This window comes from Octodon degus, unplaced genomic scaffold, assembly GCF_000260255.1.
Source record: "Octodon degus isolate 3935 unplaced genomic scaffold, OctDeg1.0 scaffold00114, whole genome shotgun sequence".
NCBI lineage: Eukaryota > Metazoa > Chordata > Mammalia > Rodentia > Octodontidae > Octodon > Octodon degus.
This window is the reverse complement of record NW_004524690.1, coordinates 205854-213369: the sequence shown is the minus strand read 5'-3', so window position 1 is coordinate 213369 and position 7516 is coordinate 205854.

Below are 7516 nucleotides of genomic sequence, written 5' to 3'. Positions count from 1 at the left end.
ATATATATATATATTTGTGAGCAATGATTAGTTGGAAAATTTATTAAAGGTGTTTTGTGGGTAGGTATTTAGGAAGGGCAGATTGGATAGTGGTATTGGTATGTCTTATGAAATGGGTCGCAATGCAAAACAAGGCTTTCAATAATCAGCAAGAAAAGATTATCTATAATTTGGATGTTATCAAGTCAGTTTCACACATACTTTAGTACTTGTTCTATTAATCAGGGGGAGAAGTCTTGGCAGGCAGAGAAAGGATTATACTTCACCTGAGTAATGTGGACTTCTGATATTTTGCATTCACTGCTAAATGTCAAATCTGCTAACATAGAAAATAAAGGACCAGAAAGGTATTTTAATGGCATAAGTTGATTCCTGGCAAGTGTGAGGTCCTGAGTTCAATCCTCAATACAAAAAAAAAGAAAAAAAAAGACCTACAGAGACAAATGTTGAGACCATGATTGGACCTTGTCTTAATCCATTTTTTGCTGTTAAAAGAAAATACCTGGAATGGATAAGTAGCGAAGAACAGAAATTTATTCCACCGAGTTCTAAATGTTTGGAAATTTAAGATCATAAGACCAACAAGTTCTGTTGTCTGATGAGATCCTTTTTCTGCTTCTAAAAAATATCTTATTGCTATGAACTTTAGAGGGAAGGGCAAAGATACCTAATGAATAGGACACTATCTCAAGCTTTCTTTGAAAAAAGCCATAGTATAGTGCAAATAGGAGAAATTCTCATGCTCTAATCACTTCTTACATCTGCCAATTTGGCACTGTAATGCATATATTATTTATTATAAATAAATAATATATATGCCACTTTCTACATATAATATATATATATGAATTTATTTATAATCACCTATCTTTTCATCCTCACCATTGCAAACCAAGTAAACCAAGTATACAAGAACAAATACAACAATAATACAGAGACAGAACAGTGTTCCACAAGTGTAGAAGAAAATAGCATAAGAAATATTTAATATTTAACTATTAAATTTATTGTGAAGATATATTTATCATTTCAAAGCAAAAATGATTTTTTGTACTTATTCATTCAACTTAAACATGTCTAGGTAGGTATCAATTGGTACCTTATCTTACAGCTATAGTAAATTATATATGCTTATACATGTTGATGCCTATATGTTTGATGATCAAAAGGCCAAGAAAAGGAGGAGAAACTCTTCAAACCAAGAGGCTCAGAAGTTAGCAAATGTATTGAAATTATTGTCTCACAGATGCTTTCATGTTGTATGAAAAGCTATTAAAGCCAGTGATAGTTGTACACATCTGCAATCCCTGAACTCAGGGGGCTGAAGCAGATAGATGTAGGTTGAAGACCAACCTAGGCTACTTAGGGAGCTCAAGACTATTTTCCTCTCCCATAGTGAGACAAATACTTTGTATTACTTGATTTCATTTTATTGACAAATTCAGTTGTGTTATTTAGTTAAAATTGAATACAAGATTTGTACTTTATGAAAATAGTTCCTATAATGTTTTTTATATCAGTACTGTTCAAAGTCAAACATTTTATTGTATTTGTAGTGCTTATTCAAAATTCATATTCATAAACTAAATCCTTGCTTTTACAAGGTCTTATGAAGCACATTAATATTGATAACTATAGTTTGTGTGCTGAAAAAATCATCTTAGGAACCTACATATAACTTAATAATGATATTTATTTAAATACATATTTTTTAAATCCAGCAGTCATTATATAATTATTTGTACTTTCAAATTGCCACATATTGCCAAGGAGATAGCTCAGGGACATAAATGCCTTCCAGGCAAGTTCACAGTCCTGAGTTCAATCCCCAGTACACAACCCCTCAAATTGCCACATAGATCATGTTTTAAAATCACATTAGACCTCCAAGGTGAATGGTAACAGTGCTGTGTACTCGATTTTAACCTGTGAGAACTGAACTTTGGGTGTACTAAATCACCTAGATAACAAAAAGACTTGAATCAATTAAAAAAAACTAGATTTTATTCCATTCCTGTACTTGTACCTTGCGTAAACAAGAGAACAGTAAAATGACTGAAATCTTATTCAAAGTAATGGAAAAAAAGAAGAAATTTCCTAGTTTTCGCTATTTGGGAATGCTTATGTATCACGGTAAAGTGTTAGTATCAACTAAATAACAGCTTCAATCTGAAACTTTGCAATATATTTATTTAGTGACTTGAATTTTGAACTTTAGTAAATTGAGAATGTACACTATAATAATAAGTTTAGTTTCCCTTAGGATAAACACTATTCCTTGATCAAGTAATATGAAGACTAGTGTTTGGAAATTTCTTGTAGGTTAGATTTAGCCTATATTTTTGTTCAGAATGTATTTTCATTACAGGAATGCAAAGGCAGAGAGTGAAATTTTTGCTTTTAAAAACCTTCCACTGGAATGCAGAAATTCTATGTGGCCATGGTAAAGTTTCAGTTGTGAACTCCATGCTTTGAAATTTTAGACTACAGTATGTCTTTTGGTGCCTAGGTTAGCAACCTAAAACCCTCATTATTTCTGCATTTATTAAACTATGTCTTTTGTTCCATTTGTAGACCAAGCAGTTGGCTTTGATAAAAGTTGATCCACATTCAGAGATCTCCTTTGATCTTGGCTTTCTATGTGATTCATCCCAGAGCACCCTAGAAGGCTTGAGATAATACTTTTAACTGGTTTTCTTTCTCTTTTAGGTTGGCTATTTTCATTTACATACCTGAAACTTTTGCTCTTTCTGTTTCTAGTAGTGAAAAGGATTTTATATCATAAATGCTTTGCTTACATATATTTTTCAGGATTTTTGTGAATTAATGACTTTGTTTCAGATACAGCTTATCAATGATTTTTAAAATATGTAGATTTATATATGCAGGCATATGTGTGTGTGTCTATGCTTTTGTGAATGGGTATCTGTGTGAATCATAAGGAGAATGTGTTAATGTTACTAATGTTACAATGGCTTTCCCAGTTCATAACTGCACTACAGACAGTTGTTTCTGCATTACAATGTAGCACTCTAGATTTGACTGCATTGTTCAGACTGGACAAAGTCTTCTGCAATGGTGAAGGATTTTACTTCTAAAGCAGAAATATTGCATTATATTCTGTGTTTATCCAAAATGTTCTTTTGAAGGTTAGATCTGCAAAGGCAGATGCAATCCAGTGAAAAGCAGGTCTGCTCTGAGGCTAAGATTTGTTTTGAGAGCTCTGAACAGTTCAGCTGCATTGTTCCTGGCATTATGCTATAATGTGAAGCTCCTCCTTCCAAAATCCTCCTTCCATTACTCTTTGCACAGGAATTTGTAGGAAGCTGAAGGTGGGCTGCTGTTCTCCCTCCACTGTCAATGTTTGATCTGCTTTTTGAGAGAACTCAACCAATGTAAGTAGAAACTAGACGGTTCAAGGAAACAAATACTAATGTAAATATCTGTAATAATGCTTTTTTTTTTCAGGCTGGTGAACCATACAACATCCCAAGTGGTAATCGTGATATAGATAATTCCTGTCCAAGATAGAACTACACACTTATGAAATATATCCCTGGTTATGATCTTGGAAAATATCCTGGTAGAGAGAAATTCTTGAAGTTGTAACTGATTTAGTTATTGTTATGGTTTGTATCTAGGTGTCTCCTCAAAGCCTCATGCAGTCATGGGGCGTCTGCTGCAGTATGTGATTAATTCAGGATCCACTGCTGAGATTATGGGTGTGAGGGCTACACTCCACCTGGGGAAGATAATCTGTATTAGAATGTAAGGAATGGGGAGAAGCCAGCGAGCTGTCAAGTTCTTTGCTCCTCCCTTTTGCTCTTTGATATACTCCCCGTGACCTGATGTCCTCTGCCATGTGCCACTCTGCCTTCGTGCCAGCTGAGTATGGACCGAAACCTCCACAAACTCTGAGCCAAATAAACCTTTCCTTCCTAAATTTTGGGTGTAGAATATTTTGTCCCAGCAGCAAGAGAAAAGTAATCAAGACAGTTATATTCTAAGAGACTCTAGGAACTTTGCTTTTGAATAGAGAATTGTTAGTTATCTCTAATTGGTTTTAAAATCTGGCAGGACTATAACACAAGTAAATACAATTAAAACCTAACTACACAGACAAAGATACCCTGGCAGCTTTCTAAAGGGCCCTTATCTTTCCAGTCAAAGCCGAGGACCACACAGAAGATCTAGCACAGACGGAGAGCACCAGAGGAACTTGCATGCTCCTAGCATTCTCAGTACTGGTGAAAGTGAAATTGAGGGTGTAAATTTCTGGAAATGTATACTTGGGAACAGAATATGGAGACTCATGAAACTTCAGCATTTACAGAAGTAATATTTTTTTTATCATTAGAGCAGCTGTTCTGGTTTTGATTTAGCTAAGAAACTTCTCCTCCACAAGGTGATATGTGACTTCTCAGTAGTTCCCCTACTAACTTGGTGCAACTTTCAAGTTTTTAATTAAGATTAAGCCCAAGCATGTCTTGGCTGGGAGAATACATAACCTGATCAATAAAAAAATATTCAATAGTGAAGATGCCAAAACTGAGGTAGAATCTATCAGCAAGGGACAAGGATGCTATATTGGACCTGGATTTCTAGGGTGCTTGATGAAGGGGGTAAGAATGTAAGACTAAGTAAAACTTCATGGATTTAGAAATGTTCTGTAGTCATGAAATAAACGTATGCCATTGCAAGATCATCAAAGATTAGATCACTTTCACTGCCAAAGAGGCTCTAATAAACATAGAAAAAATGATAATGCATAATGTTCAATACAGTTCTATTACTGTAAAAGAAAAAAGTGACCCTAGTTTACTGTAGCAAGCCATGGTATCCACCAGAAGGTCCAGCTGTTCATCCCCCACATGATCGATACTTACTATGAGTATGTGTCTGCCTTTTGTGCTTTTAGAGCATCAAAGTGACTACTCCGGGTATTATAAAAATTCTGATCCTTGACAGAGGACTCCATGCACCATAGCATCTGGCCAGAAGTTCTCCTTTACTGTAAGAGTGGGCTTGTGACCTAGGGATTCACTGATGTCATCAGAGCGCAGTTATATGGCCTTTGAATGTGGTGGATAAATCAGTAGAGTGGGGCAGGATGCTACCCTGCAGCATGCACTGTGTACAGGGAAACAGAGTGCTGCGTGTCCCCACTAGTGCCAGAATTTTGAATGGCCAGCAGGTGTGGAGTATTACCATTGTAGAAGTAATTGATTACAGTACCAGTAAAGACTGAGATTGTATTTATTTTCCTTTTCTAAAATTAAATGTGTTGTTGTTATTGTTGTTGTTGATAAAAGATCTTGCTACACAGTTCAGACTCAGTGATCTTCACGCCTCAGTCTCCCCAGCACTGGGATTATAGACATGACCACCATGCCCAGTTTCCATACTGGTGATTGGACCTGGGTCCTTGTGCTAGCCAGGCTGGCACTTAGACCACTGAGCTATCTCTCCAGCCCTGAAATTGTTTTTATAAAATGCAGCAAAGTGAGGTTCTTGTGGAAAGATACACTTTGATGCATGTGAGTATTCTTTAGTCCCAAAGTAATAGTGAATAGATCTAACCACAAACCCTAGCCTGATGAAAGAATAATTAACGAAAGTTCAGAACCTCAGGAGTGAATCTAATCTCTGAAGCATTTTACCTTCTGAAGAACAAGTGGGAGACAAGGATTCATGATATACTTTCATGTTTCCAAATTCAGAGCTCTCTGAGCAGCTTATTGGAGATCTTGTTAAATATATTTGACTAATAAATATGCATTGGTCATCAGAAATTGTGGGTTGGCTGACCAAATAGCTCAACAGATTAAAGCACCTGCAAGCAGGCACAGGTACCGGGGGTTCAATCCCTGGGCCTGCCGTGCTAGACCTGACTCCCGGGATACAGTGAGATGGTAATTGAAACTGGGTGTGGTGGTGTGTGCCTGTAAATCCATCTGTTGGGAGGCTGTAAACAGGCAGATCATTATGAATCCAATCTAGTAGTGAGACTCTGTAGATCCTTTCCCTAAAAAATAAAAAGAAAAAGAAATTGTGGGTTGCTTGTTTATATTGTCTTGTGATAAACTGGGAGGCTACTTTTCTTTTTATCTCTCCTTGAGTCATTTGATATAATTCAGGGTAAGAAACAGAACTTTTTTATGCTATAAAATGAAATCCTCTTTTCTATTTCTCTTCATTGTTGTCTTCTCTCTTATAAATCTTATCTTCTGGATGTTTTCCATATTTTCCTATGGTTTTTACCTTAATACATATCTTGCAAGTCTAACCTCATCTTGCCATGTACTTCTCTATGGACCAAACATAACTTAGTGTAAACTTCATGGGATTTCTTAAAATACCAAAGGATGGTCTTTTCTTGTACACACAACTGGCATTCAGGAAATATTTCTTAAAAGAACATTTACTGAAGTTCACAGGAAGATCAAATCTAGCCACCAAGTTATATTTCTACTCATCCCATATTTTAACCCATCATGGCTTATAAAACAAATGTCATTACCTGAGAAGCTTATAAAAATAGCAAATTATTTCTCACATTTATGAAAGCTGAGAATTTCAAGATCAGGGCAGTGGAAGGTTTGATGGCTGCTGAGAGTTTACAATCTAGCTCTTGGGTGCAAACTTTTTGGTGTATTTCCACACTGCAAATGAGAGAAATGAGTGCCCTTGAGTTGATTTTAGATATTCATGACCAATCTCTCTCATGAGCTAAACATCCTCTTGAAGGCTATGCCTTCTAATATTGTCTGCTTGGGAGCTCAGATTTCAGTATACGAATTATAAGGCGACACAAAGATTCAGAACACAGCACCATGTTAACATACTTCTATCTCTGGTGCTGAGTGAATACAGCTAGCTGATATCTTCTATTAGACAGAGGAAAGAATGAAATTAGTTTAGCCTTTATGGAAAACAATTGGAATGTTTTCCAAAACACTGAAATAAAGCTATGGTATATGAACTTTCAATCCCTATGCTGGGTTTATATCCAAGGAAAGGACATCAGTGTATGTCAAGAAGGCATGAGCACCTGTGTTTATAACACCCTTGTTCACAAAAGCAGACACATAGAATCTACATAAGTGTTTGTGGATAGACAAATGGTTAAGGAAAATGAGGCCCACATACACAACAGAGTACTTTTCAGCCATAAAAAAAGAGTGAAATCCTGTCATTTTTAGCAATGTGGATGGAAATATTGGACTCAATATTAAGAAATAGTGAAAATAGTAGTTGACTCTATAGCTAGGTTTTGAGAATTGTATCTTGTAAAAGGACCAAAGGAGTTTGTCCCATGCCATGCATCTATCTGTTATCTAGAAACACAATGAAGAAACATTTTCTTGACTCTGCAGTGCCTCCCCCACCCCGCCCGCCGAGTAGGATTTTCTGCCAAGTTCCGGGAGCCCCCAGACCCAGTCCTAGCCCAGGTCCGGTGAGTGTGCGGAGAGTTTCCTGCTACCCTGCGCCGGCAGGACCAGTCCCAGCCCAGGCG